General features: G+C 34.9%; 6 non-coding genes across 6 annotated transcripts; all 6 read right to left on the minus strand.

The window, feature by feature from the left end:
* Window positions 1-382: 382 nt before the first annotated feature.
* TRNAC-GCA (transfer RNA cysteine (anticodon GCA)) lies at window positions 383-464 on the minus strand. Its single transcript has one exon. It is a non-coding gene; the product is annotated as a tRNA-Cys (tRNA).
* Window positions 465-1507: 1043 nt separating this feature from the next.
* Window positions 1508-1589, minus strand: TRNAS-GCU (transfer RNA serine (anticodon GCU)). Its single transcript has one exon. It is a non-coding gene; the product is annotated as a tRNA-Ser (tRNA).
* A 1446-nt stretch (window positions 1590-3035) lies between these two features.
* On the minus strand, window positions 3036-3117 carry TRNAS-GCU (transfer RNA serine (anticodon GCU)). Its single transcript has one exon. It is a non-coding gene; the product is annotated as a tRNA-Ser (tRNA).
* Window positions 3118-8746: 5629 nt separating this feature from the next.
* Window positions 8747-8828, minus strand: TRNAS-GCU (transfer RNA serine (anticodon GCU)). The gene has a single exon. It is a non-coding gene; the product is annotated as a tRNA-Ser (tRNA).
* A 13077-nt stretch (window positions 8829-21905) lies between these two features.
* Window positions 21906-21987, minus strand: TRNAS-GCU (transfer RNA serine (anticodon GCU)). The gene has a single exon. It is a non-coding gene; the product is annotated as a tRNA-Ser (tRNA).
* A 2580-nt stretch (window positions 21988-24567) lies between these two features.
* TRNAN-GUU (transfer RNA asparagine (anticodon GUU)) lies at window positions 24568-24649 on the minus strand. The gene has a single exon. It is a non-coding gene; the product is annotated as a tRNA-Asn (tRNA).
* Between the last annotated feature and the right edge of the window lie 1102 nt (window positions 24650-25751).

The following is a 25751-nucleotide window of genomic DNA, read 5'->3' on the forward strand; positions in this document are numbered from 1 at the left end:
ATCAATTCTTTATACATTGTTGGTTGTGTTCTCAGCAATATCACATGCTTGTTAGCAAGTCCACTTTCAAGTGAGCCTTTGCTTAAAGAACATTTATTTTACTTTAAACGTAACCTATATTTGTGAGCTACTACACCATCATGTTGATCCATCACAAACGACAAATAATAATAACATACCAATATGGCCAATGACATGACGTCTACTATAACAGTAATGGTAGATTTTCACTAAATGTGTGCTATGTATGTCTTTAATGAAAAGCATTGTTCATTGAAGTAGATATCCTAATTGAACTAGTTTATTTTTGACATTTGATAGTCAGCTTCACTTATGAAGCATTATTTGCAAAAATTCCATTTCCAAGCAAACAAATCCAAACCGATGAAGATGGGATTTGAACACAAGTGTGCAAAGCACAATGGATTTGCAGTCCATCGCCTTAACCACTCGGCCACCTCATCTTTCTAGCACAAATAAAGAACGGTTTTCTGACACAATTTGTCATATTTTAAATCAATTCTTTATACATTGTTGGTTGTGTTCTCAGCAATATCACAGGCTTGTTAGCAAGTCCACTTTCAAGTGAACCTTTGCTTAAAGAACATTTATTTTACTTTAAACGTAACCTATATTTGTGAACTACTACACCATCATGTAGATCCATCACAAATGACAAAAAATCATAACATACACATCTGGCCAATGACATGACTTCTACTATAACAGTAATGTTAGATTTTCACTAAATGTGTTCTATGTATGTCTTTAATGAAAAGCATTGTTCATTGAAGTAGATTTCTTAATTGAACTAGTTTATTTTTCACATTTGAGTGTCAGCTTCACATATGAAGCATTATTTGCAAAAATTCCATTTCCAAGCAAACAATTCCAAACCAACGAGGATGGGATATGAATCCATGCGTGCAGAGCACAATGGATTGTGCTCAGCATGCATGGTTTCAAATCCCATCCTCGTCTGTTTGGAATTGTTTGCTTAGAAATGGAATTTTTGCAAATAATACTTCATAAGTGAAGTGAAGTCCATCTCCTTAACCACTCGGCCACCTCATCTTTCTGGCACAAATAAAGAAGGGTTTTCTGACACCACTTGTCATATTTTAAATTAAATCTTTATACATTGTTGGTTGTGTTCTCAGCAATATCACAGGCTTGTTAGCAAGTCCAGTTTCAAGTGAGCCTTTGCTTAAAGAACATTTATTTTACTTTAAATGTAGCCTATTTTTGTAAACTACTTCACCATCATGTTGATCCATCACAAATGACAAAAAATCATAACATACCAATATGGCCAATGACATGACGTCTACTATAACAGTAATGGTAGATTTTCACTAAATTTGTGCTATGTATGTCTTTAATGAAATGCATTGTTCATTGAAGTAGATTTCTTAATTGAATTAGTTTATTTTTGACATTTGAGTGTCAGCTTCACTTACGAAGCATTATTTGCAAAAATTTAATTTCCAAGCAAACAATTCCAAACCGACGAGGATGGGATTTGAACCCATGCGTGCAGAGCACAATAGATTAGCAGTCCATCACCTTAACCACTCGGCCACCTCGTCTTTTTGCACAAATCTAGAAGGGTTTTCTGACACCTCTTGTCATACTTTAAATCAATTCTTTACACATTGTTGGTTGTGTTCTCAGCAATATCACAGGCTTGTTAGCAAGTCCACTTTCAAGTGAGCCTTTGTTTAAAGAACATTTATTTTGCTTTAAACGTAACCTATATTTGTGAACTACTACACCATCATGTTGATCCATCACAAATGACAAAAAAATCATAACATACACATCTGGCCAATGACATGACTTCTACTATAACAGTAATGGTAGATTTTCACAAAAAGTTGGCTATGTATGTCTTTAATAAAAAGCATTGTTCATTGAAGTAGATTTCTTAATTGAACTAGTTTATTTTTGACAATGGATTGTGCACTGCATGCATGGGTTCAAATCCCATCCTCATCGGTTTGGAATTGCTTGCTTGGATATGGAATTTTTGCAAATAATGCTTCATAAGTGAAGTGAATTGAAGTCCATCGCCTTAACCATTCGGCCACCTCATCTTTCTGGCACAAATAAAGAAGGGTTTTCTGACACCACTTGTCATATTTTAAATCAATTCTTTATACATTGTTGGTTGTGTTCTCTGCAATATCAAAGGCTTGTTAGCAAGTCCACTTTCAAGTGAGCCTTTGCTTAAAGAACATTTATTTTACTTTAAACGTAACCTTTATTTGTGAACTACTACACCATCATGTTGATCCATCACAAACGACAAAACATCATAACATGCACATCTGGCCAATGACATGACTTCTACTATAACAGTAATGGTAGATTTTTACTAAATGTGTGCTGTATATGACTTTAAAGAAAAGCATTGTTCATTGAAGTAGATTTCTTAATTGAACTAGTTTATGTTTGACATTTGAGTGTCAGCTTCACTTATGAAGCATTATTTGCAAAAATTCCATTTCCAAGCAAACGATTCCAAACCGACAATTGAACCCATGCGTGCAGAGCACAATGGATTAGCAGTCCATCGCCATAACCACTCGGCCACGACGTCTTTCTGGTGCAAATAATGAAGGGTTTTCTGACACCACTTGTCATATTTTAAATCAATTCTTTATACATTGTTGGTTGTGTTCTCAGCAATATCACAGGCTTGTTAGCAAGTCCACTTTCAATTGAGCCTTTGCTTAAAGAACATTTATTTTACTTTAAACGTAACCTATATTTGTGAACTACTACACCATCATGTTGATCCTTCACAAACGACAAAAAATCATAACATACACATCTAGCCAATGACATGACTTCTACTATAACAGTAATGGTAGATTTTCACTAAATGTGTGATATGTATGTCTTGAATGAAAAGTATTGTTCATTGAAGTAGATTTCTTAATTGAACTAGTTTATTTTTGACATTTGAGTGTCAGCTTCACTTATGAAGCAATATTTGCAAAAATTCAATTTCCAAGCAAACAATTCCAAACCGACGAGGATGGGATTTGCACCCATGCGTGCAGAGCACAATGGATTAGCAGTCCATCGCCTTAACCACTCGGCCACCTCGTCTTTCTGGCACAAAAAAAGAAGGGTTTTCTGACACCACTTGTCATATTTTAAAGCAATTCTTTATACATTGTTGGTTGTGTTCTCATCAATATCACAGGCTTGTTAGCAAGTCCACTTTCAAGTGAGCCTTTGCTTAAAGAACATTTATTTTACTTTAAATGTTACCTATATTTGTGAACTACTACACCATCATGTTGATCCATCACAAATGACAAAAAATCATAACATACACATCTGGCCAATGACATGACTTCTACTATAACAGTAATAGTAGATTTTCACTAAATGTGTGCTATGAATGTCTTTAATGAAAAGCATTGTTCATTGAAGTAGATTTCTTAATTGAACTAGTTTATTTTTGACATTTGAGTCTCAGCTTCACATATGAAGCATTATTTGCAAAAATTCCATTTCCAAGCAAACAATTCCAAACCGACGAGGATGGGATTTGAACCCATGCGTGCAGCGCACAATGGATTGTGCTCTGCATGCATGGGTTCAAATCCCATCCTCGTGGGTATGGAATTGTTTGCTTAGAAATGGAATGTTTGCAAATAATGCCTCGTAAGAGAAGTGAAGTGAAGTCCATCGCCTTAACCACTCGGCCACCTCATCTTACTGGCACAAATAAAGAAGGGTTTTCTGACACCACTTGTCAAATTTTATATCAATTCTTTATACATTGTTGGTTGTGTTCTCAGCAATATCACAGGCTTGTTAGCAAGTCCATTTTCAAGTGGGCCTTTGCTTAAAGAACATTTATTTTACTTTAAATGTTACCTATATTTGTGAACTACTACACCATCATGTTGATCCATCATAAAAGACAAAAAATCATAACATACACATCTAGCCAGTGACATGACTTCTACTATAACAGTAATTGTAGATTTTCACTAAATGTGTGCTTTGAATGTCTTTAATGAAAAGCATTGATCATTGAAGTAGATTTCTTAATTGAACTAGTTTATTTTTGACATTTGAGTGTCAGCTTCACTTATGAAGCATTATTTGCAAAAATTCCATTTCCTTTCAAACAATTCCAAACCGATGAAGAAGGGATTTGAACCCATGCGTGCAGAGTACAAAGGATTAGCAGTCCATAGCCTTAACCACTCAGCCACCTCGTCTTTCTGGCACAAAAACAGAAGGGTTTTCTGACACCACATGTCATATTTTAAATCAATTATTTATACATTGATGGTTGTGTTCTCAGCAATATCACAGGCTTGTTAGCAAGTCCACTTTCAAGTGAGCCTTTGCTTAAAGAACATTTATTTTACTTTAAACGTAACCTATATTTGTGAACTACTACACCATCATGTTGATCCATCACAAATGACAAAAAATCATAACATACACATCTGGCCAATGACATGACTTCTACTATAACAGTAATGGTAGATTTTCACTAAATGTGTGCTATGTATGTCTTTAGTGAAAAGCATTGTTCATTGAAGTAGATTTCTTAATTGAACTAGTTTATTTTTGACATTTGAGTGTCAGCTTCAATTATGAAGCATTATTTGCAAAAATTCCATTTCCAAGCAAACAATTCCAAACCGACAATTGAACCCATGCGTGCAGAGCACAATGGATTAGCAATCCATGGCCTTAACCACTCCGCCACCTCATCTTTCTGGCACAAATAAAGAAGGGTTTTCTGACACCACTTGTCATATTTTAAATCAATTCTTTATACATTGTTGGTTGTGTTCTCAGCAATATCACAGGATTGTTAGCAAGTCCACTTTCAAGTGAGCCTTTGCTTAAAGAACATTTATTTTACTTTAAACGTAACCTATATTTGTGAACTACTACACCATCATGTTGATCCATCACCAACGACAAAAAATCATAACATACACATCTAGCCAATGACATGACTTCTACTATAACAGTAATGGCAGATTTTCACTAAATGTGTTCTATGTATGTCTTTAATGAAAAGCATTGTTCATTGAAGTAGATTTCTTAATTGAATTAGTTTATTTTTGACATTTGAGTGTCAGCTTCACTTATGAAGCATTATTTGCAAAAATTCCATGTCCAAGCAAACGATTCCGAACCGACAATTGAACCCATGCGTGCAGAGCACAATGGATTAGCAGTCCATCGCCTTAACCACTCGGCCACCACGTCTTTCTGGTGCAAATAATGAAGGGTTTACTGACACCACTTGTCATATTTTAAATCAATTCTTTATACATTGTTGGTTGTGTTCCCAGCAATATCACAGGCTTGTTAGCAAGTCCACTTTCAATTGAGCCTTTGCTTAAAGAACATTTATTTTACTTTAAACATAACCTATATTTGTGAACTACTACACCATCATGTTGATCCTTCACAAACGACAAAAAATCATAACATACACATCTAGCCAATGACATGACTTCTACTATAACAGTAATGGTAGATTTTCACTAAATGTGTGATATGTATGTCTTGAATGAAAAGTATTGTTCATTGAAGTAGATTTCTTAATTGAACTAGTTTATTTTTGACATTTGAGTGTCAGCTTCACTTATGAAGCAATATTTGCAAAAATTCAATTTCCAAGCAAACAATTCCAAACCGACGAGGACGGGATTTGCACCCATGCGTGCAGAGCACAATGGATTAGCAGTCCATCGCCTTAACCACTCGGCCACCTCGTCTTTCTGGCACAAAAAAAGAAGGGTTTTCTGACACCACTTGTCATATTTTAAAGCAATTCTTTATACATTGTTGGTTGTGTTCTCATCAATATCACAGGCTTGTTAGCAAGTCCACTTTCAAGTGAGCCTTTGCTTAAAGAACATTTATTTTACTTTAAATGTTACCTATATTTTTGAACTACTACACCATCATGTTGATCCATCACAAATGACAAAAAATCATAACATACACTTCTGGCCAATGACATGACTTCTACTATAACAGTAATAGTAGATTTTCACTAAATGTGTGCTATGAATGTCTTTAGTGAAAAGCATTGTTCATTGAAGTAGATTTCTTAATTGAACTAGTTTATTTTTGACATTTGAGTGTCAGCTTCACTTATGAAGCATTATTTGCAAAAATTCCATTTCCAAGCAAACAATTCCAAACCGACAATTGAACCCATGCGTGTAGAGCACAATGGATTAGCAATCCATGGCCTTAACCACTCCGCCACCTCGTCTTTCTGGCACAAATAAAGAAGGGTTTTCTGACACCACTTGTCATATTTTAAATCAATTCTTTATACATTGTTGGTTGTGTTCTCAGCAATATCACAGGCTTGTTAGCAAGTCCACTTTCAAGTGAGCCTTTGCTTAAAGAACATTTATTTTACTTTAAACGTAACCTATATTTGTGAACTAGTACACCATCATGTTGATCCATCACCAACGACAAAAAATCATAACATACACATCTAGCCAATGACATGACTTCTACTATAACAGTAATGGCAGATTTTCACTAAATGTGTTCTATGTATGTCTTTAATGAAAATCATTGTTCATTGAAGTAGATTTCTTAATTGAATTAGTTTATTTTTGACATTTGAGTGTCAGCTTCACTTATGAAGCATTATTTGCAAAAACTCCATTTCCAAGCAAACGATTCCGAACCGACAATTGAACCCATGCGTGCAGAGCACAATGGATTAGCAGTCCATCGCCTTAACCACTCGGCCACCACGTCTTTCTGGTGCAAATAATGAAGGGTTTACTGACACCACTTGTCATATTTTAAATCAATTCTTTATACATTGTTGGTTGTGTTCTCAGCAATATCACAGGCTTGTTAGCAAGTCCACTTTCAATTGAGCCTTTGATTAAAGAACATTTATTTTACTTTAAACATAACCTATATTTGTGAACTACTACACCATCATGTTGATCCTTCAAAAACGACAAAAAATCATAACATACACATCTAGCCAATGACATGACTTCTACTATAACAGTAATGGTAGATTTTCACTAAATGTGTGATATGTATGTCTTGAATGAAAAGTATTGTTCATTGAAGTAGATTTCTTAATTGAACTAGTTTATTTTTGACATTTGAGTGTCAGCTTCACTTATGAAGCAATATTTGCAAAAATTCAATTTCCAAGCAAACAATTCCAAACCGACGAGGACGGGATTTGCACCCATGCGTGCAGAGCACAATGGATTAGCAGTCCATCACCTTAACCACTCGGCCACCTCGTCTTTCTGGCACAAAAAAAGAAGGGTTTTCTGACACCACTTGTCATATTTTAAAGCAATTCTTTATACATTGTTGGTTGTGTTCTCATCAATATCACAGGCTTGTTAGCAAGTCCACTTTCAAGTGAGCCTTTGCTTAAAGAACATTTATTTTACTTTAAATGTTACCTATATTTGTGAACTACTACACCATCATGTTGATCCATCACAAATGACAAAAAATCATAACATACACTTCTGGCCAATGACATGACTTCTACTATAACAGTAATAGTAGATTTTCACTAAATGTGTGCTATGAATGTCTTTAGTGAAAAGCATTGTTCATTGAAGTAGATTTCTTAATTGAACTAGTTTATTTTTGACATTTGAGTGTCAGCTTCACTTATGAAGCATTATTTGCAAAAATTCCATTTCCAAGCAAACAATTCCAAACCGACAATTGAACCCATGCGTGTAGAGCACAATGGATTAGCAATCCATGGCCTTAACCACTCCGCCACCTCGTCTTTCTGGCACAAATAAAGAAGAGTTTTCTGACACCACTTGTCATATTTTAAATCAATTCTTTATACATTGTTGGTTGTGTTCTCAGCAATATCACAGGCTTGTTAGCAAGTCCACTTTCAAGTGAGCCTTTGCTTAAAGAACATTTATTTTACTTTAAACGTAACCTATATTTGTGAACTACTACACCATCATGTTGATCCATCACCAACGACAAAAAATCATAACATACACATCTAGCCAATGACATGACTTCTACTATAACAGTAATGGCAGATTTTCACTAAATGTGTTCTATGTATGTCTTTAATGAAAAGCATTGTTCATTGAAGTAGATTTCTTAATTGAATTAGTTTATTTTTGACATTTGAGTGTCAGCTTCACTTATGAAGCATTATTTGCAAAAACTCCATTTCCAAGCAAACGATTCCGAACCGACAATTGAACCCATGCGTGCAGAGCACAATGGATTAGCAGTCCATCGCCTTAACCACTCAGCCACCACGTCTTTCTGGTGCAAATAATGAAGGGTTTACTGACACCACTTGTCATATTTTAAATCAATTCTTTATACATTGTTGGTTGTGTTCTCAGCAATATCACAGGCTTGTTAGCAAGTCCACTTTCAATTGAGCCTTTGCTTAAAGAACATTTATTTTACTTTAAACATAACCTATATTTGTGAACTACTACACCATCATGTTGATCCTTCACAAACGACAAAAAATCATAACATACACATCTAGCCAATGACATGACTTCTACTATAACAGTAATGGTAGATTTTCACTAAATGTGTGAAATGTATGTCTTGAATGAAAAGTATTGTTCATTGAAGTAGATTTCTTAATTGAACTAGTTTATTTTTGACATTTGAGTGTCAGCTTCACTTATGAAGCAATATTTGCAAAAATTCAATTTCCAAGCAAACAATTCCAAACCGACGAGGATGGGATTTGCACCCATGCGTGCAGAGCACAATGGATTAGCAGTCCATCGCCTTAACCACTCGGCCACCTCGTCTTTCTGGCACAAAAAAAGAAGGGTTTTCTGACACCACTTGTCATATTTTAAAGCAATTCTTTATACATTGTTGGTTGTGTTCTCATCAATATCACAGGCTTGTTAGCAAGTCCACTTTCAAGTGAGCCTTTGCTTAAAGAACATTTATTTTACTTTAAATGTTACCTATATTTGTGAACTACTACACCATCATGTTGATCCATCACAAATGACAAAAAATCATAACATACACATCTGGCCAATGACATGACTTCTACTATAACAGTAATAGTAGATTTTCACTAAATGTGTGCTATGAATGTCTTTAATGAAAAGCATTGTTCATTGAAGTAGATTTCTTAATTGAACTAGTTTATTTTTGACATTTGAGTCTCAGCTTCACATATGAAGCATTATTTGCAAAAATTCCATTTCCAAGCAAACAATTCCAAACTGATGAGGATGGGATTTGAACCCATGCGTGCAGCGCACAATGGATTGTGCTTTGCATGCATGGGTTCAAATCCCATCCTCGTCGGTATGGAATTGTTTGCTTAGAAATGGAATGTTTGCAAATAATGCTTCGTAAGAGAAGTGAAGTGAAGTCCATCGCCTTAACCACTCGGCCACCTCATCTTACTGGCACAAATAAAGAAGGGTTTTCTGACACCACTTGTCATATTTTAAATCAATTCTTTATACATAGTTGGTTGTGTTCTCAGCAATATCACAGGCTTGTTAGCAAGTCCATTTTCAAGTGGGCCTTTGCTTAAAGAACATTTATTTTACTTTAAATGTTACCTATATTTGTGAGCTACTACACCATCGTGTTGATCCTTCACAAACGACAAATAATCATAACATACAAATCTGGCTAATGGCATGACGTCTACTATAACAGTAATGGTAGATTTTCACTAAATGTGTTCTATGTATGTCTTTAATGAAAAGCATTGTTCATTGAAGTAGATTTCTTAATTGAATTAGTTTATTTTTGACATTTGAGTGTCAGCTTCACTTATGAAGCATTATTTGCAAAAATCCCATTTCCAAGCAAACAATTCCAAACCGACTAAGATGGGATTTGAACCATTGCGTGCAGAGCACAATGGATTAGCAGTCTATCGCCTTAACCACTTGGCCACCTTGTCTTTCTGGCACAAAAATAGAAGGGTTTTCTGACACCACTTGTCATATTTTAAATCAATTCTTTATACATTGTTGGTTGTGTTCTCACCAATATCACAGGCTTGTTAGCAGGTCCAATTTCAAGTGAGCCTTTGCTTAAAGAACATTTATTTTACTTTAAATGTTACCTATATTTGTGAACTACTACACCATCATGTTGATCCATCATAAATGACAAAAAATCATAACATACACATCTAGCCAGTGACATGACTTCTACTATAACAGTAATTGTAGATTTTCACTAAATGTGTGCTTTGAATGTCTTTAATGAAAAGCATTGTTCATTGAAGTAGATTTCTTAATTGAACTAGTTTATTTTTGACATTTGAGTGTCAGCTTCACTTATGAAGCATTATTTGCAAAAATTCCATTTCCTTGCAAACAATTCCAAACCGATGAAGATGGGATTTGAACCCATGCGTGCAGAGTACAAAGGATTAGCAGTCCATAGCCTTAACCACTCAGCCACCTCGTCTTTCTGGCACAAATAAAGAAGGGTTTTCTGACACCACATGTCATATTTTAAATCAATTATTTATACATTGATGGTTGTGTTCTCAGCAATATCACAGGCTTGTTAGCAAGTCCACTTTCAAGTGAGCCTTTGCTTAAAGAACATTTATTTTACTTTAAACGTTACCTATATTTGTGAACTACTACACCATCATGTTGATCCATCACAAATGACAAAAAATCATAACATACACATCTGGCCAATGACATGACTTCTACTATAACAGTAATGGTAGATTTTCACTAAATGTGTGCTATGTATGTCTTTAGTGAAAAGCATTGTTCATTGAAGTAGATTTCTTAATTGAACTAGTTTATTTTTGACATTTGAGTGTCAGCTTCACTTATGAAGCATTATTTGCAAAAATTCCATTTCCAAGCAAACAATTCCAAACCGACAATTGAACCCATGCGTGTAGAGCACAATGGATTAGCAATCCATGGCCTTAACCACTCCGCCACCTCGTCTTTCTGGCACAAATAAAGAAGGGTTTTCTGACACCACTTGTCATATTTTAAATCAATTCTTTATACATTGTTGGTTGTGTTCTCAGCAATATCACAGGCTTGATAAAAAAATATATATTCTGCACTATGGATGTTATTTTGAAAGCAGCTCCTAATAAAATAATTTCAATATATAACAAATAAAGAGCGCTTGTGAATAAACATGTATGAATGTAACGCAATACCTGTAAAAAAAAAAAAAAAAAAAAAAAAAAGGGATTAGTAAAAGATGTTTAAAACCCTTTTTTAATTTTAGGAAAGTCCATAATTGACATCAGGGTTCCGATAACATGCCTTGCAGTGCGGTGTGATACTGGAGTCAGACGTGAAAAACTAACTGTCTCTCCCTATATCTGCCTACCTTTAACGGCTTCCGCTCCGTCCGGCTGGTTCCCTGCACGGGGTGATCTTCTTCTTCGTCTGTGTAAACGGCCCGATGCTGCAAAGGTGCAGTGTGATGACGTCACTATGTCTCTGCTGTGTGTCAGATGTGCGCTAAAACCAACGCGTTTCAGGCTCCTGGCCCTTTTTCAAGGATAGCGTTCCATCCTGTGTGCTCCATTTTATTGAAAGATTTAATTGATTCAATTAAAAACCTAATTCTATAATTAGGTATAATTAGGTATAATTTCCTTTTAGAAATAAATAAAAATTAAGGTATTGCGTTTTTGTGTTTTTATTATGAGAATGGTATTATATTATAAAAAGTGATGTAAAAATTAGAGAAATTTAAGCAATGTATAGAATTAATTGATTAATAGGTATTTAAAGGAAAGCATTTATCTCTATATCCATATTTAAACCTGCAGGTTGCAAGGTTTGCATCCAGAAAATCCATTTTGTTTCCTTTTTTCTCAATTCTTTTGAAATGTCACCTCCTCTCCAGTTAGGGCAGATTTTCTGTATGCCCATAAATGACAAACCAGAGGGATTTCGGTTGTGATGGTCTAGAAAGTGTTTGGACACGCTATGTGTCTGTAAACCTTTCTTGATGTTGAAAATATGCTCAGCAATTCTTATTTTTAGTTTTCTTTTTGTCTGACCAATATATTGGAATCCACAGGGACATTCAAGTAAATAAATTACTGCTTCTGTATCACAAGTGATAGCATCCATAATTTTGTAACTCTTATTTGATACATTTGATTTGAATCCAGTTAATGGTTGTGTCGATTGTTTTCTTAAAGTTTTGCATGGTAAACAGTTCAAACAGAAAAAATGACCTTTCTTTTTGTTCCCAAAGTTGGCTCCATTATTTAAATGAGTATGACTTTTCACCAATTGATGCTTGAGGTTGCATGCTTTTTTGTAAATAATTTTTGGTTTTGTTGGAATGACTGATTTCAATTTATTGTCCAGAAGCAATATATGCCAATGCTTATTCAATATAGATTCAATTACATGATGTTGACTATTAAATTGTGTGACAAAGGCTATATTGAAATCCTCCTTTGTATTGCGTTCTTTATATAAAAGTGTATCCTTCCTCTCTTTAAGCGATATCTCTTCTAAGGCCTCTTGTAATTTCTGTTCATCATATCCTTTTTTCAAGAACTTGTTTTTCATTGTTTCACTTTGTTGTAAAAAGATGTCATGTTGTGAACAATTCCTTTTTAATCTACTAAATTGTCCTTTTGGGATATTCTGAATCCATTTCGTGTGATGATTACTGGTATATAACAAGGTATTGTTTCCACTGATGTCTTTCGTGTGGGTTCTTGTTTGTATGGTGTTATTGAAAATGAAGATTTCCAAATCCAAATAAACTATCATGTTCTTGCTAAAAGTTGAGATAAATTCAAGCCCAAAACTGTTATTATTAAGATACGAGAAGAAATCAGCTAAGAGATCATCAGGGCCATCCCAGATGAAAAATAAGTCATCTATATATCGTTTCCAAGATATGATGTTTTTCTGATAGGGGTTATTCTGCCAAATGTATTGCTCCTCCCATTTTGCCACAAAGAGGTTGGCGTAGCTGGGTGCGAAAGACGAACCCATCGCAGTTCCTTTTACTTGGTTGTAGTAATGACCTCCATTCCAGAAATAGGTTTGATGCAAAATGAATTGAATACAGTCCATGATGAAATTAATCTGTGCATTGTGTAAATTCGAACAGTTCGAAAGAAATAATCTCGTCGCATCACATCCCAGGTTGTGGTCTATACAGGTATACAGTGAGCGAACATCACTCGTGCACAGTATGAAATGACTTTGCCATTTAATGTTTTCCAGATGTTGTAGAATATTAAGTGTATCCTTCAAGTAACTTCTTTGTTGTTGTACTATGGTTTTGAGAAAAGAGTCTACATATTTGGAGACATTGGAGGATAAAGATCCTATTCCCGATACTATCGGGCGTCCGGGAGGGTTAACTGGATCCTTATGCAATTTGGGTAATTGATAAAAGGTTGGAACCATAGGGAATTCTATAAACAGAAATTCATACTCCTTTTTTGATAGAATACCTATTTGAAGACCCTCCTCTAAAAGTTCTTTCAATTCCTTCTGATACCTCTGTGTTGGGTCTCCTTGTAGTATTTCATATGTCTCCGTGTCCGATAAGAGGTTCAACACCTCTGCTTCATACTTTTCTTTGTCCATAATGACAAGTCCACCGCCCTTATCCGCTGGCTTCAGGACAATGGAGTCATCTTCTTTCAATTCTCTAAGTGCCTCCTTCTCCTCAATGGTTATGTTAAATTTCTTTTTTTCCTTACCCGTTAATTTTCTGATGTCATTCTCAACCAATTTTTGAAAGCTTTCAATATGAGGGCCTTTAACATGAGACGGAAAAAATTTTGACGGAGGTTTAAAATTGCTGTGAATATATTTTTGTTCCAATGTTGTATTTTCTTCATTTGGTGTCTTTTCAGCAAAAAACTTCTTGATACATAGTTTTCTTATAAACTTGTGTGTATCAATGTACACATTAAATTGATCTATGGTGGAGTGAGGGGCAAATTTTAATCCTTTATTTAATACAGAGATTTGATGTTTCGACAACTGTCTCTTACTAAGATTGTATATGTTATCATCTTCTGTTTCCGTAATGGCATTTACTGTAACGTTCTTCTTTCTTTTTCCACCCCGGACACCCCTTCTTTTGGAGAAAGTTCCGTTCGTTGTTTTTTTGCTATTGTGGGAGTCAATTCTGGTGGTTTCTTTGTTTCCCAGAGGAGATCTAAAAATCAGTGTAATCATCTTCCTCCTCCAGTGGTGTTGCTCTTTTGCCGTATCTTGGTGCTGTTGTTGTAATATCTCTGTTTTCTCTTGCTTCTATATTACTAATGAGGTTATGATATTTCAAGTTTTCTTCTGTTCTTGCTGACTCTTTTCCCTGATTAAATGATTGTTTGTTTGTCAAATATGTTGTAGTATTCCTATATTCAAAATTCCTTGGATTGTAAGGGTGATAAATTTTTCTTTGCAAAGGTGTTGGTGGCCGATTCTTTATTAGTGGTTCTTTATGAATATCCCTTCTGGGAAATGTCTTGTTTTGTTTCTTATTATAATAATTAGTTGAGCGGTGAGGTTTGAATGAAGTGTTTTGTGGCTGAAAACCTGCCAATGTTGTTTTTGGTTTAATCTGTGAGGATTTCCTAAAATTCCTTCTTTCATTATCAACAATATGTTGTTTCTCCATATGGTCTCTGTGGAATTTTTTCTGTTTTTGATTCACAATAGATTCTTCTAATTCTTCCATTTTAACATTAGTCATTTGCATTAAATCTATATATTCTTTCATGTTCACCAGTGGTTCAAATTTCTTTTCCACTTTCTTAATGTTTTCATTAATACATTCTAAGGATTGACTTCTATCTTGAATAATTAATGTAATCAGCTCTCTAGAGCAATTATCTAAAATGCTATTCCATTTCAGAAAAAAATCAGGAGTTGTGGGTTCAAAAGTAGGATTTTTTTGTATCCTTAAGCCCCTAGGGATTAAACCCAATTCTATATATTTTTTTAAAGTAGTCACTTCCCACCATTGTTTAATCTCGGAAGTGTAATTTTTCTCTAACAGTAGAAATTGATCATAAAAACGTTCACTATCAATTTTAGGTTCTGGTATTTGTTTATTTAAAGTGAAAACTTTGCCTAAATTATTCCGCCTTGTATGTGTAATATAACTATCCATTGTGGCAGCAGCAGAAACAATAAATAATAGGTATGATAAAAAAATATATATTCTGCGCTATGGATGTTATTTTGAAAGCAGCTCCTAATAAAATAATTTCAATATGTAACAAATAAAGAGCGCTTGTGAATAAACATGTATGAATGTAACGCAATACCTGTAAAAAAAAAAAAAAAAAAAAAAGGGATTAGTAAAAGATGTTTAAAACCCTTTTTTAATTTTAGGAAAGTCCATAATTGACATCAGGGTTCTGATAACATGCCTTGCAGTGCGGTGTGATACTGGAGTCAGACGTGAAAAACTAACTGTCTCTCCCTATATCTGCCTACCTTTAACGGCTTCCGCTCCGTCCGGCTGGTTTCCTGCACGGGGTGATCGTCTTCTTCGTCCGTGTAAACGGCCCGATGCTGCAAAGGTGCAGTGTGATGACGTCACTATGTCTCTGCTGTGTGTCAGATGTGCGCTAAAACCAACGCATTTCAGGCTCCTGGCCCTTTTTCAAGGATAGCGTTCCATCCTGTGTGCTCCATTTTATTGAAAGATTTAATTGATTCAATTAAAAACCTAATTCTATAATTAGGTATAATTTCCTTTTAGAAATAAATAAAAATTAAGGTATTGCGTTTTTGTGTTTTTATTATGAGAATGGTATTATATTATAAAAAGTGATGTAAAAAATAGAGAAATTTAAGCAATGTATAGAATTAATTGATTAATAGGTATTTAAAGGAAAGCATTTATCTCTATATCCATATTTAAACCTGCAGGTTGCAAGGTTTGCATCCAGAAAATCCATTTTGTTTCCTTTTTTCTCAATTCTTTTGAAATGTCACCTCCTCTCCAGTTAGGGCAGATTTTCTGTATGCCCATAAATGACAAACCAGAGGGATTTCGGTTGTGATGGTCTAGAAAGTGTTTGGACACGCTATGTGTCTGTAAACCTTTCTTGATGTTGAAAATATGCTCAGCAATTCTTATTTTTAGTTTTCTTTTTGTCTGACCAATATATTGGAATCCACAGGGACATTCAAGTAAATAAATTACTGCTTCTGTATCACAAGTGATAGTATCCATAATTTTGTAACTCTTATTTGATACATATCACAGGCTTGTTAGCAAGTCCACTTTCAAGTGAGCCTTTGCTTAAAGAACATTTATTTTACTTTAAACGTAACCTATATTTGTGAACTACTACACCATCATGTTGATCCATCACCAACGACAAAAAATCATAACATACACATCTAACCAATGACATGACTTCTACTATAACAGTAATGGCAGATTTTCACTAAATGTGTTCTATGTATGTCTTTAATGAAAAGCATTGTTCATTGAAGTAGATTTCTTAATTGAATTAGTTTATTTTTGACATTTGAGTGTCAGCTTCACTTATGAAGCATTATTTGCAAATACTCCATTTCCAAGCAAACGATTCCGAACCGACAATTGAACCCATGCGTGCAGAGCACAATGGATTAGCAGTCCATCGCCTTAACCACTCGGCCACCACGTCTTTCTGGTGCAAATAATGAAGGGTTTACTGACACCACTTGTCATATTTTAAATCAATTCTTTATACATTGTTGGTTGTGTTCTCAGCAATATCACAGGCTTGTTAGCAAGTCCACTTTCAATTGAGCCTTTGCTTAAAGAACATTTATTTTACTTTAAACATAACCTATATTTGTGAACTACTACACCATCATGTTGATCCTTCACAAACGACAAAAAATCATAACATACACATCTAGCCAATGACATGACTTCTACTATAACAGTAATGGTAGATTTTCACTAAATGTGTGATATGTATGTCTTGAATGAAAAGTATTGATCATTGAAGTAGATTTCTTAATTGAACTAGTTTATTTTTGACATTTGAGTGTCAGCTTCACTTATGAAGCAATATTTGCAAAAATTCAATTTCCAAGCAAACAATTCCAAACCGACGAGGATGGGATTTGCACCCATACGTGCAGAGCACAATGGATTAGCAGTCCATCGCCTTAACAACTCGGCCACCTCGTCTTTCTGGCACAAAAAAAGAAGGGTTTTCTGACACCACTTGTCATATTTTAAAGCAATTCTTTATACATTGTTGGTTGTGTTCTCATCAATATCACAGGCTTGTTAGCAAGTCCACTTTCAAGTGAGCCTTTGCTTAAAGAACATTTATTTTACTTTAAATGTTACCTATATTTGTGAACTACTACACCATCATGTTGATCCATCACAAATGACAAAAAATCATAACATACACATCTGGCCAATGACATGACTTCTACTATAACAGTAATAGTAGATTTTCACTAAATGTGTGCTATGAATGTCTTTAATGAAAAGCATTGTTCATTGAAGTAGATTTCTTAATTGAACTAGTTTATTTTTGACATTTGAGTCTCAGCTTCACATATGAAGCATTATTTGCAAAAATTCCATTTCCAAGCAAACAATTCCAAACCGACGAGGATGGGATTTGAACCCATGCATGCAGCGCACAATGGATTGTGCTTTGCATGCATGGGTTCAAATCCCATCCTCGTCGGTATGGAATTGTTTGCTTAGAAATGGAATGTTTGCAAATAATGCTTCGTAAGAGAAGTGAAGTGAAGTCCATCGCCTTAACCACTCGGCCACCTCATCTTACTGGCACAAATAAAGAAGGGTTTTCTGACACCACTTGTCATATTTTAAATCAATTCTTTATACATAGTTGGTTGTGTTCTCAGCAATATCACAGGCTTGTTAGCAAGTCCATTTTCAAGTGGGCCTTTGCTTAAAGAACATTTATTTTACTTTAAATGTTACCTATATTTGTGAGCTATTACACCATCGTGTTGATCCTTCACAAACGACAAATAATCATAACATACAAATCTGGCTAATGGCATGACGTCTACTATAACAGTAATGGTAGATTTTCACTAAATGTGTGCTATGTATGTCTTTAGTGAAAAGCATTGTTCATTGAAGTAGATTTCTTAATTGAACTAGTTTATTTTTGACATTTGAGTGTCAGCTTCACTTATGAAGCATTATTTGCAAAAATCCCATTTCCAAGCAAACAATTCCAAACCGACTAAGATGGGATTTGAACCACTGCGTGCAGAGCACAATGGATTAGCAGTCTATCGCCTTAACCACTTGGCCACCTTGTCTTTCTGGCACAAAAATAGAAGGGTTTTCTGACACCACTTGTCATATTTTAAATCAATTCTTTATACATTGTTGGTTGTGTTCTCACCAATATCACAGGCTTGTTAGCAGGTCCAATTTCAAGTGAGCCTTTGCTTAAAGAACATTTATTTTACTTTAAATGTTACCTATATTTGTGAACTACTACACCATCATGTTGATCCATCATAAATGACAAAAAATCATAACATACACATCTAGCCAGTGACATGACTTCTACTATAACAGTAATTGTAGATTTTCACTAAATGTGTGCTTTGAATGTCTTTAATGAAAAGCATTGTTCATTGAAGAAGATTTCTTAATTGAACTAGTTTATTTTTGACATTTGAGTGTCAGCTTCACTTATGAAGCATTATTTGCAAAAATTCCATTTCCAAGCAAACAATTCCAAACCGACAATTGAACCCATGCGTGTAGAGCACAATGGATTAGCAATCCATGGCCTTAACCACTCCGCCACCTCGTCTTTCTGGCACAAATAAAGAAGGGTTTTCTGACACCACTTGTCATATTTTAAATCAATTCTTTATACATTGTTGGTTGTGTTCTCAGCAATATCACAGGCTTGTTAGCAAGTCCACTTTCAAGTGAGCCTTTGCTTAAAGAACATTTATTTTACTTTAAACGTAACCTATATTTGTGAACTACTACACCATCATGTTGATCCATCACCAACGACAAAAAATCATAACATACACATCTAGCCAATGACATGACTTCTACTATAACAGTAATGGCAGATTTTCAATAAATGTGTTCTATGTATGTCTTTAATGAAAAGCATTGTTCATTGAAGTAGATTTCTTAATTGAATTAGTTTATTATTGACATTTCAGTGTCAGCTTCACTTATGAAGCATTATTTGCAAAAATTCCAATTCCAAGCAAACAATTCCGAACCGACAATTGAACACATGCGTGCAGAGCACAATGGATTAGCAGTCCATCGCCTTAACCACTCGGCCAACTCGTCTTTCTGGTGCAAAAACAGAAGGGTTTTCTGACACCACTTGTCATATTTTAAATCAATTCTTTATACATTGTTGGTTGTGTTCTCAGCAATATCACAAGCTTGTTAGCAAGTCCACTTTCAAGTGAGCCTTTGCTTAAAGAACATTTATTTTACTTTAAACGTAACCTATATTTGTGAACAACTACACCATCATGTTGATCCATCACAAATGACAAAAAATCATAACATACACTTCTGGCCAATGACATGACTTCTACTATAACAGTAATGGTAGATTTTCACTAAAAGTGTGCTATGTATGTCTTTAATGAAAAACATTGTTCATTGAAGTAGATTTCTTAATTGAATTAGTTTATTTATTGACAATGGATTGTGCTCTGCACGCATGGGTTCAAATCCCATCCTCGTCGGTTTGGAATTGCTTGCTTGGATATGGAATTTTTGCAAATAATGCTTCATAAGTGAAGTGAAGCCCATCGGCTTAACCACTCGGCCACCGCGTCTTTCTGGCACTAATAAAGAAGGGTTTTCTGAAACCACTTGTCATATTTTAAATCAATTCTTTATACATTGTTGGTTGTGTTCTCAGCAATATCACAGGCTTGTTAGCAAGTCCACTTTCAAGTGAACCTTTGCTTAAAGAACATTTATTTTACTTTAAACGTAACCTATATTTGTGAACTACTACACCATCATGTTGATCCATCACAAATGACAAAAAATCATAACATACACATCTGGCCAATGACATGACCTACTATAACAGTAATGGTAGATTTTCACTAAATGTGTGCTATGTATGTGTTTAATGTAAAGCATTGTTCATTGAAGTAGAATACTTAATTGAACTAGTTTATTTTTGACATTTGAGTGTCAGCTTCACTTATGAAGCATTATTTGCAAAAATTCCATTTCCTTGCAAACATTTCCAAACTGACTAAGATGGGATTTGAACCATTGCGTGGAGAGCACAATGGATTAGCAGTCCATCACCTTAACCTCTAAGCCACCTTGTCTTTCTGGCACAAAAATAGAAGGGTTTTCTGACACCACTTGTCATATTTTAAATCAATTCTTTATACATTGTTGGTTGTGTTCTCATCAATATCACAGGCTTGTTAGCAAGTCCAATTTCAAGTGAGCCTTTGCTTAAAGAACATATATTTTACTTTAAATGTTACCTATATTTGTGAACTACTACACCATCATGTTGATCCATCACAAATGACAAAAAATCATTACATACACATCTGGCCAATGACATGACTTCTACTATAACAGTAATAGTAGATTTTCACTAAATGTGTGCTATGAATGTCTTTAATGAAAATCATTGTTCATTGAAGTAGATATCTAAGTTGAATTAGTTTATTTTTCACATTTGAGTCTCAGCTTCACATTTGAAGCATTATTTGCAAAAATTCCATTTCCGAGCAAACAATTCCAAACCGACGAAGATGGGATTATAACCCATGTGGGCAGCGCACAATGGATTGTGCTCTGCATGCAAGGGTTCAAATCCCATCCTCGTCGGTTTGGAATTGTTTGCTTAGAAATGGAATGTTTGCAAATAATGCTTCGTAAGTGAAGTGAAGTGAAGTCCATCGCCTTAACTACTCGGCCACCTCATCTTTCTGGCACAAATAAAGAAGGGTGTTCTGACACCACTTGTCATATTTTAAATCAATTCTTTATACACTGTTGGTTGTGTTCTCAGCAATATCACAGGCTTGTTAGCAAGTCCACTTTCAAGTGAGCCTTTGCTTAAAGAACATTTATTTTACTTTAAACGTAACCTATATTTGTGAACTACTACACCATCATGTGGATCCATCACAAATGACAACAAAATCATGACATACACGTCTGGCCAATGACATGACTTCTACTTAAACAGTAATGGTAGATTTTCAATAAAAAGTGTGCTATGTATGTCTTTAATGAAAAGCATTGTTCATTGAAGTAGATTTCTTAATTGAACTCGTTTATTTTTGTCAATGGCTTGTGCTCTGCACGCATGGGTTCAAATCCCATCCTCGTCGGTTTGGAATTGCTTGCTTGGATATGGAATTTTAGCAAATAATGCTTCAAATGTGAAGTGAAGTGAAGTCCATTGCTTTAACCACGCGGCCACCTCATCTTTCTGGCACAAATAAAGAAGGTTTTTCTGACACCACTTGTCTTGTTTTAAAACAATTCTTTATACATTGTTGGTTGTGTTCTCATCAATATCACAGGCTTGTTAGCAAGTCGACTTTCAAGTGTGCCTTTGCTTAAAGAACATTTATTTTACTTTAAACGTAACCTATATTTGTGAGCTACTACACCATCATGTTGATCCATCACAAATGACAAATATTCATAAAATACCAATCTGGCCAATGACATGACGTCTACTATAACAGTAATGGTAGATTTTCACTAAATGTGTGCTATGTATGTCTTTAATGAAAAGCATTGTTCATTGAAGTAGATTTCTTAATTTAAATAGTTTATTTTTGACATTTGAGTGTCAGCTTCACTTATGAAGCATTATTTGCAAAAATCACATTTCCAAGCAAATAACTACAAACCGACAAGGATGGGATTTGAACCCATGTGTGCAGAGCACAATGGATTAGCAGTCCATCGCCTTAACCACTCAGCCACCTCGTCTTTCTGGCACAAATGAAGCAGGGTTTTCTGACACCACTTGTCATATTTTAAATCAATTCTTTATACATTGTTGGCTGTGTTCTCAGCAATATCACAGGCTTGTTAGCAAGTCCACTTTCAAGTAAACCTTTGCTTAAAGAACATTTATTTTACTTTAAACGTAACCTATATTTGTGATCTACTACACCATCATGTTGATCCATCACAAATGACTAAAAATCATAACATACACATCTGGCCAATGACATGACCTACTATAACAGTAATGGTAGATTTTCACTAAATATGTTCTATGTATGTCTTTAATGAAAAGCATTGATCATTGAAGTAGATTTCTTAATTGAACGAGTTTATTTTTAACATTTGAGTATCATCTTCACTTATAAAGCATTATTTGCAAAAATTCCATTTCCAAGCAAACAATTTCAAACCGACGAGGATGGGAGTTGAACCCATGCGTGCAGAGCACAATGGATTAGCAGTCCATCGCCTTAACCACTCGGCCACTTCGCCTTTCTGGCACAAATAATGAAGGGTTTTCAGACACCACTTGTCATATTTTAAATCAATTCTTTACACATTGGTGGTTGTGTTCTCAGCAATATCACAGGCTTGTTAGCAAGACCACTTTCAAGTGAGTCTTTGCTTAAAGAACATTTATTTTACTTTAAACATAACCTATATTTGTGAACTACTACACCATCATGTTGATCCATCACAAATGACAAAAAATCATAACATACACTTCTGGCCAATGACATGACTTCTACTATAACAGTAATGGTAGATTTTCACTAAAAGTCTGCTATGTATGTCTTTAATGAAAAACATTGTTCATTGAAGTAGATTTCTTAATTGAATTAGTTTATTTATTGACAATGGATTGTGCTCTGCACGCATGGGTTCAAATCCCATCCTCGTCGGTTTGGAACTGCTTGCTTGGATATGGAATTTTTGCAAATAATGCTTCATAAGTGAAGTGAAGCCCATCGCCTTAACCACTCGGGCACCGCATCTTACTGGCACTAATAAAGAAGGGTTTTCTGACACCACTTGTCATATTTTAAATCAATTCTTTATACATTGTTGGTTGTGTTCTCAGCAATATCACAGGCTTGTTAGCAAGTCAACTTTCAAGTGAACCTTTGCTTAAAGAACATTTATTTTACTTTAAACGTAACCTATATTTGTGAACTACTACACCATCATGTTGATCCATCACAAATGACAAAAAATCATAACATACACATCTGGCCAATGACATGACCTACTATAACAGTAATGGTAGATTTTCACTAAATGTGTGCTATGTATGTGTTTAATGAAAAGCATTGTTCATTGAAGTAGAATTCTTAATTGAACTAGTTTATTTTTGACATTTGAGTGTCAGCTTCACTTATGAAGCATTATTTGCAAAAATTCCATTTCCTTGCAAACTTTTCCAAACCGACTAAGATGGGATTTGAACCATTGCGTGCAGAGCACAATGGATTAGCAGTCCATCCTCTTAACCTCTCAGCGACCTTGTCTTTCTGGCACAAAAATAGAAGGGTTTTCTGACACCACTTGTCATATTTGAAATCAATTCTTTATACATTGTTGGTTGTGTTCTCATCAATATCACAGGCTTGTTAGCAAGTCCAATTTCAAGTGAGCCTTTGCTTAAAGAACATTTATTTTACTTTAAATGTTACCTATATTTGTGAACTACTACACCATCATGTTGATCCATCACAAATGACAAAAAATCATTACATACACATCTGGCCAATGACATGACTTCTACTCTAACAGTAATAGTAGATTTTCACTAAATGTGTGCTATGAATGTCTTTAATGAAAAGCATTGTTCATTGAAGTAGATTTCTTAATTGAACTAGTTTATTTTTGACATTTGAGTCTCAGCTTCACATATGAAGCATTATTTGCAAAAATTAAATTTCCGAGCAAACAATTCCAAACCGACGAGGATGGGATTTGAACCCATGCGTGCAGCGCACAATGGATTGTGCTCTGCATGCATGGGTTCAAATCCCATCCTCGTCGGTTTGGAATTGTTTGCTTGGATATGGAATTTTTGCAAATAATGCTTCATAAGTGAAGTGAAGTGAAGTGAAGTCCAACACCTTAACCATTCGGCCACCTCGTCTTTCTGGCACAAATAAAGAAGGGTTTTCTGACACCTCTTGTCTTGTTTTAAATCAATTCTTTATACATTGTTGGTTGTGTTCTCATCAATATCACAGGCTTGTTAGCAAGTCCACTTTCAAGTGAGCCTTTGCTTAAAGAACATTTATTTTACTTTAAACATAACATATATTTGTGAACTACTACACCATCATGTTGATCCATCGCAAATGACAAAAAATCATAACATACACATCTGGCCAATGACATGACCTACTATAACAGTAATGGAAGATTTTCACTAAATGTGTGCTGTGTATGTCTTTATTGAAAAGCATTGTTCATTGAAGTAGATTTCTTAATTGAACGAGTTTATTTTTAACATTTGAGTATCATCTTCACTTATGAAGCATTATTTGCAAAAATTCCATTTCCAAGCCTACAATTTCAAACCAACAAGGATGGGATTTGAACCCATGCGTGCAGAGCACAATGGATTAACAGTCCATCGCCTTAACCACTCGGCCACCTCGCCTTTCTTGCTCAAATAATAAAGGGTTTTCTGACACCACTTGTCATACTTTAAATCAATTCTTTACATATTGTTGGTTGTGTTCTCAGCAATATCACAGGCTTGTTAGCAAGTCCACTTTCAAGTGAGCCTTTGCTTAAAGAACTTTTATTTTACTTTAAACGTAACCTATATTTGTGAGCTACTACACCATCATGTTGATCCATCACAAACGACAAATAATCATAACATACAAATCTGGCCAATGACATGACGTCTACTACAACAGTAATGGTAGATTTTCACTAAATGTGTGCTATGTATGTCTTTAATGAAAAGCATTGTTCATTGAAGTAGATTTCTTAATTGAACTAGTTTATTTTTGCCATTTGAGTGTCAGCTTCACTTGTGAAGCATTATTTGCAAAAATTCCATTTCCAAGCAAACAATTCCAAACCGACGAGGATGGGATTTGAACCCATGCGTGCAGAGCACAATGGATTGTGCTCTACACGCATGGGTTCAAATCCCATCCTCGTCGGTTTGGAATTGTTTGCTTGGATATAGAATTTTTGCAAATAATGCTTCATAAGTGAAGTGAAGTAAAGTGAAGTCCATCGCCTTAACCATTCGGCCACCTCGTCTTTCTGGCACAAACAAAGCAGGGTTTTCTGACACCACTTGTCATATTTTAAATCAATTCTTTATACATTGTTGGTTGTGTTCTCAGCAATATCACAGGCTTGTTAGCAAGTCCACTTTCAAGTGAGCCTTTGCTTAAAGTACATTTATTTTACTTTAAATTTAACCTATATTTGTGAACTACTACACCAGCATGTTGATCCATCACAAATGACAAAAAATTATAACATACACATCTGGCCAATGACATGACTTCTACTATAACAGTAATGGTAGATTTTCACTAAATGTGTGCTATGTATGTCTTTAATGAAAAGCATTGTTCATTGAAGTAGATTTCTTAATTGAACTAGTTTATTTTTGACATTTGAGTGTCAGCTTCACTTATGAAGCATTATTTGCAAAAATTCCATTTCCAAGCAAACAATTCCAAACCGCCGAGGATGGGATTTGAACCCATGCGTGCAGAGCACAATGGATTGTG

Source organism: Taudactylus pleione, unplaced genomic scaffold, assembly GCF_031769625.1.
Source record: "Taudactylus pleione unplaced genomic scaffold, aTauple2 ptg000994l, whole genome shotgun sequence".
Taxonomy (NCBI): domain Eukaryota; kingdom Metazoa; phylum Chordata; class Amphibia; order Anura; family Myobatrachidae; genus Taudactylus; species Taudactylus pleione.